General features: G+C 33.3%; 1 protein-coding gene across 4 annotated transcripts in view; it reads left to right on the top strand.

The window, feature by feature from the left end:
- Positions 1-19236, top strand: part of Kcnd2 (potassium voltage-gated channel subfamily D member 2) — a 457488-nt gene that overhangs the window by 36758 nt on the left and 401494 nt on the right. The window lies entirely within an intron of this gene.

Raw genomic sequence — 19236 nt, forward strand, 5'->3', positions numbered from 1 at the left:
ATTGTTTCTCACTATTCTGCCAAGGACAAGTTTTGTTTTTGAAAGGGTTAAGGAGATACCTTCTCCAATTCTAGCTTCTCTTTGGGTAGTCCAAGATTCAGGAATGTTTTCAAGGACATGGAGGCAAAGCAGCAAAAGTAACTGCTTTCCTAAAGTGTCTTTAGATGGGTAAAAGAATACCTTTCTACTCCTATTCTGATTACATGCATCTTCATTCTGTGTGTCAGTCTCTCTTAAAATAATGACTGCACAAGTAAATAACATTAAAAAATGGGTCATAATAAAAAGCTCTTGGGGGTAGTTGGGGGGATTAAATATCAAAGCACATGTCAAGCACTTAGCCAGATGTTTGGCACTGAACAAACGCTCAATTACTATTGTTATTAATTGTGGTTGCAATGGTACCTTGAGCTGTATTAAAAAGGCTTATATTAATCAGGCTTTTGATACACAGTGCCAAATTATATTCTAAAACAACTAAAACAAATTATATTTGTGCTGGAAATTAATGAGAATGCCCACTTGTCACATGATCTTCAGGGCCAGTCTGTCTCTGTCCCAACAGCATAAATGTGTACTGCTTCCATGGACTTTTTACTTTTTTCCCCTTACTTCTCATGTTATGAAATACAGAGCACATCTACTTAACCATAGCACAAATATAAACAATAATGGTCCTAGCAAATGTTTAGGTAGGAGAAATTCAGGGCTTTTAAACAAAAGAATATACCACCTAGAAAGGGCAATAACCTACAGAAAGATGATTATTAAGAACATTTTCTTAATAATGTAAAGGGCAAACTGAATGACATCTTATTTTTCTTGGTGAGACTCCTTAGAGATGTAAACCTTATTCAGTGTTCTCAAATGTGGGCACCAGACCAGCAACATTGTCATCTCTTGGTCCTATAGTTTGGATTGGAATTTCTCCCACAGGGCCTTGTTAAATGGTTGATCCTTCACTTAGTGCTATTGGGAGGAGGTAGAAATTTTAAGGGGTGAGATCCAGGGGAGGAAGTTAGGTCATTGGTGGTGTGCCCACCAATGGGGTTATTGGGACCTACTCTCTTCCATTCTCTCTTCACATCCTGGCCACCAAGGTGAGCAGCTTGTTCCACCATGTGATCCCACCATGATGAACTGTTTCACCATGGGCCCCAAAGCCACTGGCCAATTGGCTATAAACTGGAACTCCTAAAACCATGAGCCATAATGAATCTTTCCTCTTTTCTTGGTAACTTATCTCAGTTATTTGTTGAAAAATACTGAAGACAGACTAGTATACTTAGCAATTTGTGCTAACTTACATGCACCACACCAAACTGCAATAAATATTCTGGGAGTGAGTCACATCAGCCTGTTTTTATAAGCACTCCAGCTTATTATGATACGGGTTAATCTTTAAAAGCACTGAAATATAAAGTGGCAATTCACTTCCTCCTCCTTTAGCTGTGTCTCCACCCACCCCATCGTATGTCTCCTCCTTCCTTTTCTCTCTTTCTTTCCAACCTTTTTGTCTTCCAATCCTTTCTCTCTCTACCTCCCCTTCTGTTCTTTTCCTCCCTCCCCTGAGAAATAGTGATTGAAACTAGTCATTGCATTATTGTTAAACTGGAGAAATTGACTAATTTGATGTACATGCTCAGCTGGTCACTAAGGAAGCCTGCATAGGGGATAGGAGTCCATGTCTCCCAGTCTTCAGCACAACAATTTTTCCCTGCACCACAGTCAGTTAAGAGGTTGAAATGTTCTTGAAGAAACCTTCTATTGTCAATATTATTGTCCTTGGAGACATTGTCTCTTTGAATATAATAGAATTTCAAAGCTTACTGATTTAATCTTTCATGCTTCAATCCAGACACTGTTCTATTCTAGGTGAAAGATTGCTATTTCTTTATTATTAAAGGAGGAATTGTGTCTTCCTAGCTATAATTAGTTACATCAGCCTTCACATCAAAAGGGTAGTAATTTTCTGAACCAGAGCTTTTCAAAGTAGCAAGAAAATAATTTTATGAGTGTCTTTTTCAAAAGCATGAAAATTATGAGACTGTAGGTTCAAACTATTCAGTTCAAAATGTGTCCAAGTTAAGCCAAACAAATTCATTTCCTTTCATTTTTTTTTCACTCATTTCACTGAACTATGCTGTTTCATGGGGAGATGGCTGAATATCATGTAAAGTAAAAAGCAGACAACCTGCAATGAAAGAAAGAAAATAGGTGCCATATCTTCTACCCAGAGAAAATGAGGAATTTTTTTTTAAATCTTAATGAATGAATGATAAAGCATTACCTGTGTTTTTGCTTCCAATTTCTGCCCCTTTTGCACATGAAATCAATGTTAAAGAGCAATTACATTTGCATTTTCCTTTTCAGAATCCACAGGGGCTTTGCAAAACCAACTGATTCTGGAGTATCTCCACCTCTCCCAGAATATTTTCTGTTTAGGTTTCTATGCCTAAATTCCACTAGTTGGCTAAATGAAACTAAGTATCACACTAGTTTCCCAGGGTCAATCTGTAGGATTATAGTATTTAACATCTCAGTAATAAACTGAAGTTTGGTTGGTAAGAAAGGTTTCGTCATTCAGACTGAATGCTTTTTAAAGACGCAACTACTGATGTGTCACTTGTGAGACTATCTACACTTACTTAGCTTTAACTTTAGGTAAGGTTCATATAAATATATATATATATATCTTTATTTTATTTATTTATTTGTTTGTGGTGCTAAGGATCTATCAGTGCCTTGCATGTACTCTGCCTCTGAGCTACAACCCCAGGCTTTGATAAGGTTTTTAACAACTAAAAGAATGATACCAACCTTAAAACATAGGTAAAACTATTTTTTGTATAATAGTTTAGCATCTGCTTACTGGGATGACAGGTAAAATGGTAGAATTTAGCATGTCCACAGTAAGTGATAACTATTCTTTTATTCCCCACATTCAAAATTTTCTCTTCATAGTTCCTGTACTAAGAATTGTGTGTACCTTTCCTTAACTTCAGAAATTTTGTGTTGCTTTATATTCTACCTCGATGCCATCTCCTCCATTAGATATCATAGTATGGCATGAAGTGTGATGTCAGGTGGGATCTTTGTGTTATGAATTCAAAGACTGAGATCCATGGACAAATGGAGGTTAGAGCAATGAGACTTATTTAAGGCAGAAAAGGCTCCTGCAGTACAGAAATCCCAAGGGAGGGTACTGATGATTCTAAGGATTTTTAAAGACATATCTGATGGCCTAGGGTGGGTGATTGGTAGAGCCTATGTGAATAGCCTATGTTCACCAGCATGGACAAGTCAAGTTCTTCAAGCTCTGAGTTTAATAGGCCAATAAGAAGAGCACAAGTTTAATCCCTCAATTACATAAGTAAGAGGACTTGTCCAACCTTGGGATTTGGTCCTTCTGTTGGAGAGGAAGTGCTTGGGGTAAGGGTAGATTTTGTGGTTGGCAGTTGATAGGGGTAGCTGAGGAAGAGCCATTGCATTTAAAGTATGCAGAAGCAGTCACAGGATGTTCTCAAGGCTTGGGATCTCCTTCTAGAATGGCCTGGTCTCCTCCATTCTTCCTTCCTCAGAGGCCCTATTCCTATCTGCCTACAGGTGGTGCCTTACCATATCTGCATGTATACTTATTGGCATTATTTTCTCAATCATAACCATGATTTTTTTCTGAAATTCATAATATGGAAAATAGTTTAGTTTTCTTTTGAGATTCATATGGCCTCCTATTTATAGAAAATATTCAATGATGTTTGATGAAACCTTATTATTCTTTTTTAAAATTCAAAGAGAAAACAGTAAAATTTATGAGGCAGTGGAATAAAACAGATTTTTACAAAAAATATCCTTGTCACATTATTGATGTAAATAATAATAAACATACTTATTAGTGATGTTTCTTCTTACCATTATGAAAAATAGATGCACTTGCAAAGATATCTCTGACTTTATGGGGCCATATTCTTAACTAATGAATAATGCCAGAGTACTTAAAACACCCACCATAAAACTCCAAGTATATTTGTATAGAACCTTTTTAAATATTAATTTCCACATCTTCTATATCTTTTCTGTCTTCTTCAACCCTCAAATGTTTTCTTTCCAGTAACTTAAACAAATTATGAAGCATTAAAATTCAACAAGGATATTTAGAGACAGGAAGAAAAGAGAATAGACAAATCCAGGAGTTGAATAGAGCAGAGAAAGAGAGAATATCCACAATGCTTTAAAGACTGATAGCTTACCACTTAACTTTCCAGGCATTTTATTATCATAGAGGCATGTTTAGATTAATAACAGTGCATAGAAAGTAAAAATTGACCAAATGTATGTAAAATATTCAGTCACAAGTCATAAATAACAACTCAGAGTCAGGAAATATATATATAAATGCATATAACACCATCATATTTTATAAATGTAGATTTCCCTATGAAATTGTCTGTGACTCTGGCTAATTGGGAGGACCAAATACTTAAAGTAAAAAGTACTAATGTTCCTCCCAGATTGGAACTCATTGGTGTAGTTCCTTCTGGGTGATTCTTGGGCTTGGAATTCCTCTGTATTATTTTTATTTCTAGACTTGACTCATGGCTCCTGATATTTCTAGATACCTGAGGAAGAGTTATACAGAGAGACTATAGCAACCATTCCCTAAACTACTTGTTAAAGGAGTTGAGTTATATTTAACTGTTGATTTCAATAATGCATCAAAGTATATTAGCCATTCTATTCAAAACTTTTTTTACAAATTAGGTAAGATATATATATATATATACACACATATATACACACACACATACACACACAATCTTTAAAGAAATACTACTTTTCATCTTTCATGAAACTCAAGTTTTATGTATTATACACATTCAAAAGAAATGCTTATTTTTATAATTCTCTAAAGGTGTGCTTACTAATATTAAAATAACATAAATGTGGTAAGTATAATTCTTATATACTTGACTAAAAATTATTTTAGGGATTTGAACATAAACTGCATATTAATCCAATTAAATATGTTTTTAAAATCTCAGGGATTATTATTAGTCCATTAATAACATTCAGTATCAGAATTAGTCAAACATTAATGTACTGAATGTCCCTGGAGGTGTGTACTGTAATCTGTCATATATATTATAAATTCAAGTAACTCTTTTTCCCCTGACAGTGGCAAAATATAAGCCCTTTATGCTTTGGAAAATATAAACTGCATTTCAAATGGTGAAAACGACAGAATTCAAACCTAAGCAACATTTGATCATCTAAGGTTTTGATTAAAGTCAAGTTTATTCATAGGGTTGCTTTTAAAATCAACACTGCATTTAAGAATAGAAGTAGATTTCCATGTCTGATATGGTATGTTTTCTTCCTCCTCTAGAATTTTAAAAAATCTCATAACATTTTCTCCTACCTTAATAGTTACATCTCCTTTGGATAGCTTTCTTATTACATGAAAAAAATAAAACCTTTGCAGCAAATAAGGGGAACACACAGTTTTATAATTCAGCTTTTCCTAGTGTTTATTTTTTTGACAAATGAGGGGAATCATCAGCAAAAGTGAATCTTGTTTTGAAGATAACATGTGAGAATGTTTTACAAGGTGGTAAATATGTATAAGGTTTGGAAATGGTGATGTACCTACCAGCCCTTTACCTAGCCTACAGGATCCTTATAATTTGTATCAAAATGTTTTGATTATAACTTTCATAATGTTGTGATAAATGGTTAAGAACTATAAGAAGCAAGATTTCTTTCTCTTTTCTTGGAAATAATTCCAAGAACTGGAAGTTCTATATCCATCTTATTTCTAAAATGAAACAGTGTTCCCAGTAACAGAAAACTGTTGAACAAGAAAAGTGTTTAGATATGCCTGTATAGCCAGATATATGTTGTATCACAGCATGCATTACTCATGTTGCATAATCTATTCAGAAAGCATGCCTCAGCCACCTGAGTGGAACATATCAATGTGTAAAAAGTGGAGGTACTCTTCAGAACTGAAGAACACTTTAATAGATGCTGCGCAAGCTTTTGAAACTAGACACCGTGAAGATTCTCTGGGCTATTTCATTAACAAATTGTATCTGTGCAGCCAGCATTTCTCCATGTATTTATTGAACAGATAATAGGAAATAACTACTTTCTTTGTGAAGTTGTAAATAATATGGCAGAAGGATATTAAATGCACTGAGATGTGACAGAAGAGCTAAAACTTGTGGGTTTTAGAATTTTATGATGCAAGCCTCTTTTTCCCCCATGAGGATATGTAAAGTAAACAGACACATTTGAGTTGTTTATGTGGACAATTATCAACATTGCAGCTGCTAAAATGACACTATCTCAAACCCAGAACTCCTTCTTGTACTTTTTTTCTGCAACACCCCTTGCTGAAGGGTTTTACTAAAGAGACAGAGAGAAAAAAAAATTTTTTTTTTTAGCCTTAACCATAGTCCAGCTTCAAATGATGCAAAACCTTTTATGATTTTGAAGGTGGTTTTATGTTCCTGCTTCACATAATCACTGTATGGCTCCCGTAAAGGTGATAGGAGGGCGCTGCTCTTCCAGTGTAACATAGCTTTATCCTGTTTACTGAAATAGTTCCAAGCAGCGCCATGCAGAGATGATACATTACCATCCTTACTGCTAACAGCACGAGAGCTGTTTTCGTTTGTCTTTTGAGGGCTTAGCCGCATTTTACAATTATTTTTTAACAGTAAGTGAAGAAAAACTCAAGTAGAGATAAAATTACTGAATGAAGGTTTCAAGGGGCATAGGCATTGTATTTTATTTTTATTATCACAAAATATTACCTTAATATTGGTCCATAAAATTTGTTGATTCAAAGATCGTCTCTACTTGTTACTGTTCAGAGATACGTGTCCTAGATATAAGTCTTTTGATTTTCTCATCAAGAAGTCAGATTTGTTCTGTTCAAAGTGGGATAGGAGAAAATGGTCCTATAGGCAGGGATATCTAAAATTAGTTTTGCCTGTGACCAATTAAAGAGCTTTGCAAATGACAACTTATTTAACTTCTTTGAGACTCAGTTTCGTTACCATGATAAAGCAAATAACAAAGTCTGGTTTAGCAAATTAACTTTATCACATTTATTTCTACTCCTTTATGAAACCTCATTATACTGAAAGCAAATATATAAACCTACAAAGGAGGAGAATTGGATGGGGGGCAACAACAATTGAGGGCTTTTCATAAGATTTTGAGAGAAATATGTGGACATTAGTAAATGACTCAGTAACTAAGTTAAGTTCTAAATGCCTTTGACAGGCAACACCAACACAAAACAAGTTGCTGTGTGTTTCACAAAACCAGAAAGGCTCAAGAAGTAGAGATATTTGGTATTTTAGAATGGGAGAGAGGGATTGGTTAGAGATCTCTTTAGGAGATAGACCTCACCATCCAGTGTGCATCCAAGCACGTACTTCTGTCTGACCCTCACAAAAATAATTTACTCTTCAGAGGAATTCCTTGGAGAAAGAGTCTTGGTGAAGCAAAGAACAGAGGTAGGGCACTGTATTAAAAATAAGTGTTTGCAGAAAGTCTGCATCATATTTATATGTAATTGGATACATCTCTAGAAGAAAAAGTAAGTAATATAAAGTAAGAGTGCTTCTCTAGTGAATAGTTAAAATACAATAAACAGTATTGATTGATTAGATTGATTGATTGATTCATTCATTCATTCATTTCTGAAACAGCTCAGTATGCACCAAGTTCAGTCCTGAGTACTTCACAAATATTAGTTTGTATAATCCCCAATAAGGCCATATGAGGTAGAGTTATCAATTAGTCATTTAACCTTTAAATTCACCTAATCCCTGATCTTGTCACTTTATAGTTTAACATTGTTCAATAACAACTCTATTTACATAATGGAAATGAAACTTTTAATGTTAGCACATTAGAGCCCTCATTGTCTGTCTGTATACAACCATAGGAAATTCCTTGCCATAGGTCAGATTTTTTCATCTGGATTTACCTTTACGTATACTGTCCCTTTGGGCTTTGACCCTTGCAACTCTTGTTGTATATGTGAAAAGGATTTTATTATTTCTTAAAATCTCAGTTGTCAAATCTTTGATTCCTTTCCTGACTCCTTCAAGGAGAACTGCTGAGTACTTTACTCCTTTGTCACCTGAAACAGCTTCCTGTGACAGCAGTGGTTATCATTGTCCTTATGAGAGACGGAAAGTGAGCAGGAGACAGAGAGAGATGGGAGGTCCAAAGATGAAAAGGGAAAGAGTCAGGAATGTTAACAATGAAGAATGTTAGTGTCAGGATGAAGAAGAGCATTAAAAATGTGGATAAAGAATAAATGAGCCGGGCTCGGTGGTGCACCACTGCAATCCTAGCAGCTTGGGAGGTTGAGACTGGAGGATCTCAACTCAAAGCCAGCCTCAGCAACAGTGAGACACTGAGCAACAGTGAGACCCTTTCTCTAAATAAAACACAAAATAGAGCTGGGGATGTGGCTCAGTGGTTGAGAGCTTCCAAGTTCAATTGCCAGTATCAAAAAAAAAAAAAGAAAGAATATTAGAAACTATGATGAAATAAAAAATTTAAAATTATAGGAAAATGTTAACAAATTTATATGGTTTGCAGTAGTATTTCAGTTATTAGCATATCATGTATTATTTGCAGTTTCTAAGAACAATGAAGACCAACTTGATTTATCCCACGTTTTTCTTTAAAAGAAACATTTTTCTTATATAAAGATACTTGACACCTGTCAACTATGATTTACAAAAAGGTCATATAAACATTTGCCTTACATCATGCAGAATGACAGTAAATTGAAGGTATTTCTATGCCTTCATTTCATACTAATTCTAATTTCATAGAATTCCATTATTATTTATCACACAAATAATGATGAAAGGAAAATTAATATTTATTATAGAAAGTTAATATTCTATATAGTGCTTATTTTTTTGTGTATGTATATGTGCTTGTGTATACATGCATATGTTTAGATAAGAGTATATTCAGTAGTATAGTTTATGTGTTGTTTGGTTGTTGAGTAGACTTTGTGTTGACTTAGACTTTGTGTTGTCACTTTCATAGCATGCACACGTTCTTTCTTCCTCTTTATTTAAGCTCCTCATAAGCAGAATATAGATACATGCCACATCTTTTTAGCACAGCTGTGCTCCCTGGGGATTTTTGTTGACATATGCAGACTTCTTGAAGAAAGTCTAAGGAAACTGAGGGACTTCTTGATTAGAATACATATTTTGAAGATCAGTCGAAAGGTTTTGTAGATAATTACTCAATTGATTATTCTTGTAAAAAAAGAAATCAGAGAAAAGAACAGAGTAAATATTTTCAACATTTACCCATATTTCCATTACAAAGATGGTAAGAATTATAATTAATTATAGAGGCAATTGAGATAGAATGGAATGTTGAAGAAATAGCATTGATTTGAGGAACAAAGGAATGATTCCCAATTCTTTAAACTGCCTATTATTTATTTATTTATTATTAATTAATTAATTTATTTATTTTTAGGTTTATTTTATTTATATGTAGTCCTGAGGATAGAACCTAGGGCCTCACATGTGCTAGGTGAGCGCTCTGCCGCTGAGTCACAACCCCAGCCCTAAACTGCCTATTTTCAGTAATAGCCATGATTAGGATTTATTGAGCACCTACAAAATTACAGTAAATATCATGAATGGATTACCTTCTTATATTCACAGAACAGTATGCATCTGTTAATTTTTTTTACCACCATTTTCCACATGAGGAAACTGACATAAAATTACAGTCATTGGCTAAATTTGTGCAGTTAAAGAAAGAAGTGGTGTAGAAGATTTTTGGAAGGGCTATTTGAGTCAGAATTGGATAATTAAAAGTTGACAGGTGTGATTATGGCAACAGGAATCCATACATCCAGCTCCAGAGAATTACTTCAACTCTTCACTAATTTACTCAGATGTTTGCTGCCTCACCCCTTCAGTAATGGTTCTAGCTTAGTCTTCAATGGGTAAGCATGAAGAAGCATTATCATCACTGGAATTATAGAAAATAATCTCTCAAACATAAAGGTGCTGATAATATTAGAATGATAACCACCCAATGGAGTTAAATTCATATGTATTTTTTAATATTTATTTATTTATGTATCTTTAGTTTTAGGTGGACACATTATTTTGTTTTTATGTGGTGTAGAGGATCGAACCCAGTGCCTTGTGCATGCTAGGTGAGTACTCTACCACTGAGCTACCACCCCAGGCCCCAGATGCATTATTTTAAGAACCTACTATTTTAAGAACATTAGAGAAAGAAGCTCCTTTTTTTAGACTATAGAAATTCTTCTCAGCTTTTCCTTTTTTCTTTTCTTTTTTAAAGTCTCAAGCTTCTAGCTGTGACCACTACTACCTGGTCTAGAAACATCTCTGCTGTAACAGGGTAGTTACAGACACTTTGAGGACTTTTTCATTGCAAAAATCTCAAAGTGTGGATTTAGTTGTGGTAGTTGATAGATTTAGAACTTTAGTAACCAACCCTGCCTTCATGGGACCAAAAAAGGTTCAATTACCCACTTTCCATTTTCTTTGTGATCACATGAATATTTCACTGGGAGTTATCTTTTTCTGGTTTTGCACAAGGGTTAAATTGAACTATCCATAGTTGAAGATGCTTGTGGAATAGAAATTGAATTTGATATTACTAAGGAAATTATCTAGAACAAGCTGATTGAAGATAGTTGTTCATTCTATTATAATAGGTAAAATACTTCTACTGTTTATGTATATAAATGTGAATAAATAAACAAATAATGAGTGGCTTTTTTCATTATTAAGTAAAGTTGTATTGGGAGGGAAAACATTTGTTAAAAGTTTTCTTGTGAAAACAGATGATACTTCTAAAAGTTTAAAAAGTATGTTTTAATAATATTAAATAAAGAAAACATTTGTTTGTAGTTGATTTCCCTCAAAATGCATTTTCTGCCTCTTTCCCTCCCTTTCATTTATCATTACAGGACTTGGATGGCCATAACAGGAAGACAGCTGGGGCTTTGCTACATGCCTCAGGCTACTTTCTTGGTGACTTCCAAATTGCTTCTAGGTTTATCACTGCTGGTGAAGTACCTAAGCTTTGTTGTTTCTTAGTAAACACTGCTGAAGATATCTCCAAGGATTTTTTTTTAATTTAAAAAACAGTGTCCTGTTTTAGAAAGGAAGTATTTATAGAACTCTTGATATTATACTGTAAGGTATAAACCAGTAGTTTATACATTCCTGTCCAGGAAGTTGAATACTTAAGTACTCCTGGGAAGTTGAACCTTTATTCTAAGCCTTTGTGAGGATACTTTTATTTCTTTTTTATAAAAACAAACAAAACAAAACAAAAAACCAGCATGAACTTCTACTCACTTCAAAAGGAGTCCTGTACATGGAGAGCAAAGTACTGGACAAAAGAGAATTATTTACATTCATTAAACTTATTTCTTACTTTTAAAAAATCATTTTTGTAAAATCAGAATATGAGCTATGTAGGGGATATATTTATTTTCCAAATGCATTTTTTGTTGTTACTTGATTAAGTTCAACTAATAAGAGAAAAGACAATGCGGACCTCTTTTTTTTTCCCCTTTGACTGTGGCTTAAAAGACTAATTAGTAAAATAAGTAGTTGATGGTCAAAATGGGGGATAATGTATAATCAAATTAGTGCCTAGTAATTATTTTACATTTTATATGTTTTATTCTGATTCTTCCATAATACTATGAAGAAGAAATTATAAATCCCATTTTAGTCAATCAGAATGGTCATTCATACAGCTAATATGTGTCAGAGTTGGCATAAATAGTGGATTTATAAGCAGCCTAAAGAATGCCTAAATAATTACAAATTTGTTATTTGTATAGTATAGTATTACAATGAAAAATGGTAAGTAATTGTAACCACTTTTCAAAAGAGGTTACATGGCTTAAAATCCATAATAATCTCTACATAGAAGTCGAAAAATCCACATTAAATATGAAAAAGTAATAAAATGTCATTAAAATTATGGCAAATTGTAATCTCCTCATTAGTTAGTTACATAGGAAGCTTAGGTCCTAAAGCTCTTTGCTGAAATAATGCCTGCATTATCATTATTGAGACTTTTAATGGAAGGCAAGAACAGGCACACATGCACACACAATCTACAGAGGATAGAGAAAGTACAATTATTCAAAGATATATTGAAGTAATTTATTAATTTATCAATTGGCTAAAGCTTAGTCCAACTTAAATTGCTTTGTAAAGGAAAAATAAAACATCTATTAGTATGATTTATTTCAGATCCATGCCAGCTTGAAGGAAGTGAACCTTGCTCAGCATTTCATTTGGGTTTCTTCTACTTCCTCCCCTCTCCACTACACATTCACAGTTTGACTTTCCGCTCAAAGAGGGAGATTGAGCGGACCTAGCAATTTTCAGTGGAATTTGATGCATTCACAGAAAACAGTGTTTAACTTCACATTTATTGCATTTGACCCTAAGCAATCCTTGTTATATGTATAGAGAATGCTTCTCAGGACTCTAAGAGTGCAAAGTTTACATGGTATATTTTTTAGGGTGATCCATGGAACCAGCAGTCCTGTAAACCTTGAATTTTCCACAGTAGACCGAAAGGCTCAGAAGCAAAATGACACCGAAAATTGTTCACTTCTCCATGGAATATCAGTATTGATTATTTTGCCAGACATAGAAAATATTGCCTATGAAATATTTGAGCTGTTTTGATGCTACTCTTAAGGGATAATCTCTAAGGCCCAGAGGGTTAGAGTCATCCTAAATATACCCCTTCAAACAGCATGTTGCAAGTATCATGGTCAGAAACCATGACCAGGTGAATCTAGGAAGTTGAGCAGTGGGACCTTAGATGCCTCCTGGTTTTTCCTTGTGTGTGTGTGTGTGTGTGTGTGTAATATTTAAGACTTTTAAGTCTTAGTTATATGGACTAAGAAATTTATCCATTGAGAAATGATGAAAATTGAAGATGATTGAATCATTAAGTAATAATACCGAAGCAGATTTTGGTAAATGAATCAAAATTCCAGATGTGTGGAGGAAGGAAACACATAGAAGCAAAACATACAAAATTAAATATGTAAATATGTGTGAAACTGTTTCTTGTTACTCAAGAGGGATGGAAATATTATTTATTTTTCTCCAAACTTAAATATATTCATGTTCATAATTTAATTGTTAAAGAAACCTGAAATTCAACATTTATTTCCAGTTTTAGATACTTAAAAGATAAAACTACAATATTTTACATGTCTCATAAGAGGTGGAAATCCAGGTGCTTTTAGTTTCTATGCCACTTTTCTTTGCCCCTATTAAAATTCCAATTTTGCTTTTAGAGAAAGAAAAATGATTCCACTTCTAGGATTATTTAGGTAGCTATGTGATGCAGAGGCAATTTTCAGATTTACATTCTTATCTCTGCTTCTGTAAGCTCAATTATTTTAACATGGTCTTTCCAATTTCCCCTAATGTTTTTCATAACTACTTCAAGCTTACATTTAAATCAAAACTCATTTTTGAAATAACTAATTTCTTCTAGACTTTTGAATCTTTTAGCACCATACTTGTATGTAGTTGCTCTTCTCTATGTGAATTTTAGTATAAAGATTTACTTTTTCTTTCAATGGATTAATTAAGCTTTAGCCAAAAGCATTCAGGTAAATTTTATTTTTGAATTTTTATTAGCATATTCTCAATTCATGTTTGCTATATTGGCCATTTATTTTGGTTAGCATGTAAAAGGACTAACTAAACCTTGAAAACAGGCATGTTGGGAATGCCTATGGGAAAATCTTTCATTTGACAAATGATATAGCTTTTTTATTGTACTGAATTATTGTGCTTGATGTTCAAGGATTTTAAAATATCAGAGTAAAATCATTTATATATTCAATACTTTATTGAACAGAAATAGTATATATCTCAAAGTTCTGCATTTAATTTGCTTTAAGGATGAATAACAAATATTCTGAGAAAAAGACATCAAAACAATAGAATCAGTTTTTTCAACGTATACATTAATAAAAATTTGGATAATTTCATATAAATATTCATTAATCTTTATAGTATTTTGATCATGATGTATATATGTCATACCTAACACATAGCAAGTTCCTTTTCTTAATTGTAAAGAAATATTCTTTTTCCCAAAAGGGACACATTATATTTCTGAATTCAGCCATGGATAGTGTGAATGGTTTTTGTTTTTACCACAACATCTCACTCTAATTAAAAATACTCATTTTCAGTATTTACTTCTGATATGACTTATGAGTTACAAGTTATCAAACATTTAAAGTTAGTTTTAGAGTAGTGAAAAGTAAAACAAACTGGTTTTCAAACTTAAACTTCATCCTCATTTGATTTGTGTTAGTCTATGATTTGGCTGAGATTACAGTACATGGCTTCAGAAATTAAGTTGTCTTTAGAGATTATTGCTACTGTGCATGTGTAATTAAGTGTACTCATTATTGTATATAAAGCTGTAAAAACCCACAGTTTTATGGGAAGAGTATAAAGCCAATGATTTCAAATCAATCAGTTGGAGAATGTTCTGAGATGTTCCAACCATTAGTTTTGTGAAAAACTCTTAAGATACACAATCTTCTTGCAGTAAGCCTAGATGGGTAGGTAGTAAAAGCTATGCCATATTAATTAAGCAGCATTCATTAAGCACCTGCTGTGTATATGCCACCCTGCACTTCAAGGTGTGAGGACTTGGGGAGATGTTAGAGGGCTGTGGAATGTAAGATTTGAAAGAATTTTAGTGGAAATCTTGGTCCAATTTTCTTGCTTTATTGTCAAGACCTAGAAAATGCAAGTGACTTAAATTCTCACATCTAAAATTAGAGTCAGTACTAGAATTAGAATGCACAAGAGAAAACAAAATTAAAATGAGTGAACCTAAGAGCTCAGAGTAGGTGTTGAGCTGACTAAAGATAGTAAAGTGTAAACTGTACAAATTGCATAGTGATGCCATAGGAAGTAGAGTCAAGGAATGACTAAATATAAAATTCCATTTGATCACTACATCTGGATCATAATCCCCATCTTTTTCAGAAATTGTGCCAAACATTTGCACTGATTCAATAGGAAGCATGAATAGAATTCTTTATTAATTGAGGTCACTCATGACCAAAATGTTCTGAATCAATACTTTTATAATCCTTTAGTTATAATGTCAATTGCAATTCATACTTTTGTTAAACATATTTACTTGCTTTAATGGTAATATTTAATGCTTATTTGACTTAGGGTATTCTTGAAATATCCCCCTGGTGATCAAATCCAGAGGCTGAGAGCCAGAGAAAGCTGATACGGAAGTCATTTAAATATTTTGATTCCGTCTTTCAAATCTTATATAATGGAGACTAAGGAAAAACTGATCTAAAAATAAAATTCATAGTCAAATTTAGCATATAAAATTGAACAGTTTGTATTGCTCTTTGAAATAATTCCTTAAATATTTATAAATATATAAATAGAACATCATTAATGGGTTATAACAACTCCAGAAGTTAAATAAACTAACCTCATGCCAATATATGGTAGACTTCAAATTTTGTAAATATTATTTCCATTTTAATTATCACACTGTAATTTAGATAATTTTGTGCTGTAGTGATCACCATGTTTCAATAGATTGGCTTAGTTTTCTCTTTGTCTGCTACCTTTTACCCTTTTCTATCCCCATAACATTGCAAATGGTTGCATAAGAGCATTTAATTTTATATTTTCTGAACAGTAGTTCCTTTCCATTAACCTATGAAATAGATATGACTATAGTATTTTTCTTCCTGAATGGACCCTAAGTTTACTATTTGGTCTCTTATTTCCATTAAGGCAGTAAGGATAATCTCAGTTTTCCAAAATCACTGTGGAGTAACAAGGCCATAACTATAGAGCATTTTTTTTTAATTTTTAAAGAATAAATTATAGACTACTAACACATTGTACCACATTACATTTTTTAGAAAAAAAAAACTTCAAGTGGAAAATAGGACACAGACTTGGAATCCCCTATTCCATTCCATATATTTCCTGTATTAGAATAGATATCATTATCAACATCAGGCATATAGGATCTAGGTACTGACATCTATTTGTAAAGCAGATTGTCCTTTGAAAATATTGGAATAGAATACAGTGACACCAAAGACAATTATTTGTCTGGTTTTAATGGTATGTCAGAATAAAAAAGGTATTTGTTAATTGATTGCCCCTTTGTGCCATGTTTTTACATCTTGATTTAAGGCATTGAAATAACACAGTCATTTTCAGATCATTTCAGAATCACTTCAAAAGTATTCTCAGGGTAACAATACAGCCAAAAAAATATTTTAAGCTCTGTTGGGAAACTTAAAAAAATGACTTAATGTGATAATATTGTTTACTCTGTTATGTCTCTCTATATAGACATTTTGACTTTCATTTAAGGTGGGTGTCATAGAATCACTACATAACATACTACATGTTTTTATATATGCATTCTAGTTATTAGCATACTAATTTTAAAGTCACAGTTACTTAACAGATTTTTGTTGATCAGCATTGAATCTTAAAGCATATATATATATATATATATATATATATATATATATAGGCACAGGACTATGCAAACACAAAAGTACTAAAATCATTTTTTTTTATTTTGATAAGAAATATACCATCTGAGTGCTTTTGTCCTACCTCAAGCTTTTTACATTAGTTGGTACCAACTTTTTTATGTCAATTGGTACCACAAGACCCACTTGTAAAATAACATTGAGAAAAATTTTGAATTGTGAGTATAGGCTAGACACTGGAGGTACACTGAAGTTGAATTGGGAAGATAGACATGCTATATCATATAAGTATAGAGATACAGGGGTGTTACAAAGCAAAGGGTTGTCTTATCTATGGAGAGGAGTTGAGGAAAGATTCAAAGAGGAAGTGTCACATTCATTGGGCTAGGTAGGATGAATGTGACCCTACCAATATTCAAGACAGTACACCCAGGGTCTAACAAATGAACAGCTTGCATGTGTGAGAATTGATGTCTAAGGAATGGAAAGTGTTTCAGTGTATGTAAAGTTTATGGTGTAATCCAGGTAAAGAAACATAGGTAGCATATTAGGGAAAGACCCTTCCACTCTGCAAAAGGCATTTTACTTTTTCCTGCCAAAGCCTAGGGTTCTCTAAAGAATTTCAAGTCAAGAAAGATGTGGCTGCACTGTGGAAAATTGAAGTAGGATGACATTGAAAGCAAAACAAACAAATACAAAGCCAAGCCAAATCAAATGAAAGTTTATTGTAATGGTTTAAAAGGAAGGAAATGAAGGGGAAGATACAGAAGAAAAGGAGAGATGTGTATTTAGAAAGTGAAAACAACGCCTAACATGACTGATTAAATATGGGAGTTAGGAGGAGGAAGATTACTGTCTTGATGGAGTTGATGGAGTCAAGGGCAAAATGATTAATCAAGACAAAAATGCAAGAAGAGCATGTTTGTTGGAGAAGATAAATTCATTTTGGGGGCATATTAAGGTTACAGTGTTCATGTAGATGCATGGTTCCTGTAAGAAAATGTCTTACGGAGGAATGAAGAATTTAGTGGACCCATGTTGCCAAGCTTAAGGTGGAAATAAGAATTTTGACAATGTCCAATACATAATATCTTCTAGAATTAAGTGCTTATTTGTCTAAGGGCTTTATGTTTTTAGTTGTTAATAAGCTTTGTTTATTGAAAGGCCAAGGTTCTTCGTCAGAGATTAAAATGCACACACACAGATAGCAGTGACAAAGATGAAGCACTTTACTGCAAGCTGGTTCTAGCTTATATAGAAAGTGAGAGTCAGTTATCTTAAACCAGGAAGCTCTGGGGCCAATCATAGTAAAGGTCAGTTCATCACCTATGGTGCACGCACATCGGCCCTGCATAAGATTCATGGGGGGCACGAACTGTCCACGTGTACAGAAGACAGGAGGGCCAATTAGAAGGTTTTCAAAACAACTTGTTATCCGCCCACTGGCAACTTGCCTGCCGCCATGTTGCACTAGGGGCTCCTTATCTGAAAGGCCCAGGGAGTTCTAGTCTCCCACTGGCAATTTGCCTCCCGCCATGTTTGAAAGGCCTGGGGAATTCTCAGGGAGACTCCCAACATTTATTAAAAATTCCATTGTTCACTTCTTACATTTGAATATTATTTTGTTTTTGTTTTTTATTTTATTATTATTTGCTTCATTATTTTATTATTATTATATTGGTTTTGTTTTATTATTAAAACTATAGCAGTATTTTTATACTTTAAATTTTAAAGTATTTCTGATTAAAGGTATAGATTATGAATGTAAAAGTAATTAAGACCCTGAGTTTGATCCCTAGCACCACAAGGAAAAAAATAAAAGCTTCTGGAATATCTTCAAAGGAATGATTGACTTAAAAGGGAGCTAAAGATGGTGGGAGGAAGCTAATGATGATGATGATACCTTAGATTAATTGTTCCTTTTTATGTATTTGGTCATCCTTAAATTTCCTCACATAATGAGTGAGGAAAACATAAAAGAATCCTCACTCTTCTGGGAAAAGACTTCAGTTTTTATTGCAAACATGTATAAGAAACCGTCTAAAATTTCAATTTGGTCATTTAGTAACTTTGGTTACTGCACAACTTTGTAAAGTATGCTAACAAATGTTAAAAACAAACTTTAAGCTTTACTTTCTTTTATTTATTTTTATTTTTTTTTATTTTTCCCATTGGGAATAAACTCAAGTGATTTTGCTATCAACATTTCCAGAGATAAAGATTGCATAATAGGATCTCAGGATGCAAAAGTAATTTAGAGAATAAATCTGAAAACAAAGGAAGTATCAGTTACATCATTAAAGTTAGATATTGAAAGTAAAGAGAACTTAATTCTCGTAAAATAAATCTTAGTTTTGCAGTGTAACACAATTCTTTTAAAAAAGCTAATAAATAGAATAAGTAAGTTAATATAAGGTACCTGTATATAAAGGCATGTAACTTTTACAATTATAGGCTTGTAACTATTGGAAGTATTAGAGAATTTAGCAATCAGTTATTCCACATTCTTTATATGGGGGTGAGGAAACTGAGACCCAGAGGCATCAATTGCTTCACATAATCACTTCCAATCAGTGACAGAATTAGGGCAAAATCCAGCTTCTTTTCCTGTCCTCTGTTCT

Source organism: Marmota monax, unplaced genomic scaffold, assembly GCF_021218885.2.
Source record: "Marmota monax isolate L192 unplaced genomic scaffold, Marmota_monax_Labrador192_F-V1.1 WCK01_AAM20220418_F8-fsc00027, whole genome shotgun sequence".
In the NCBI taxonomy this organism is placed as follows: Eukaryota; Metazoa; Chordata; class Mammalia; order Rodentia; family Sciuridae; genus Marmota; species Marmota monax.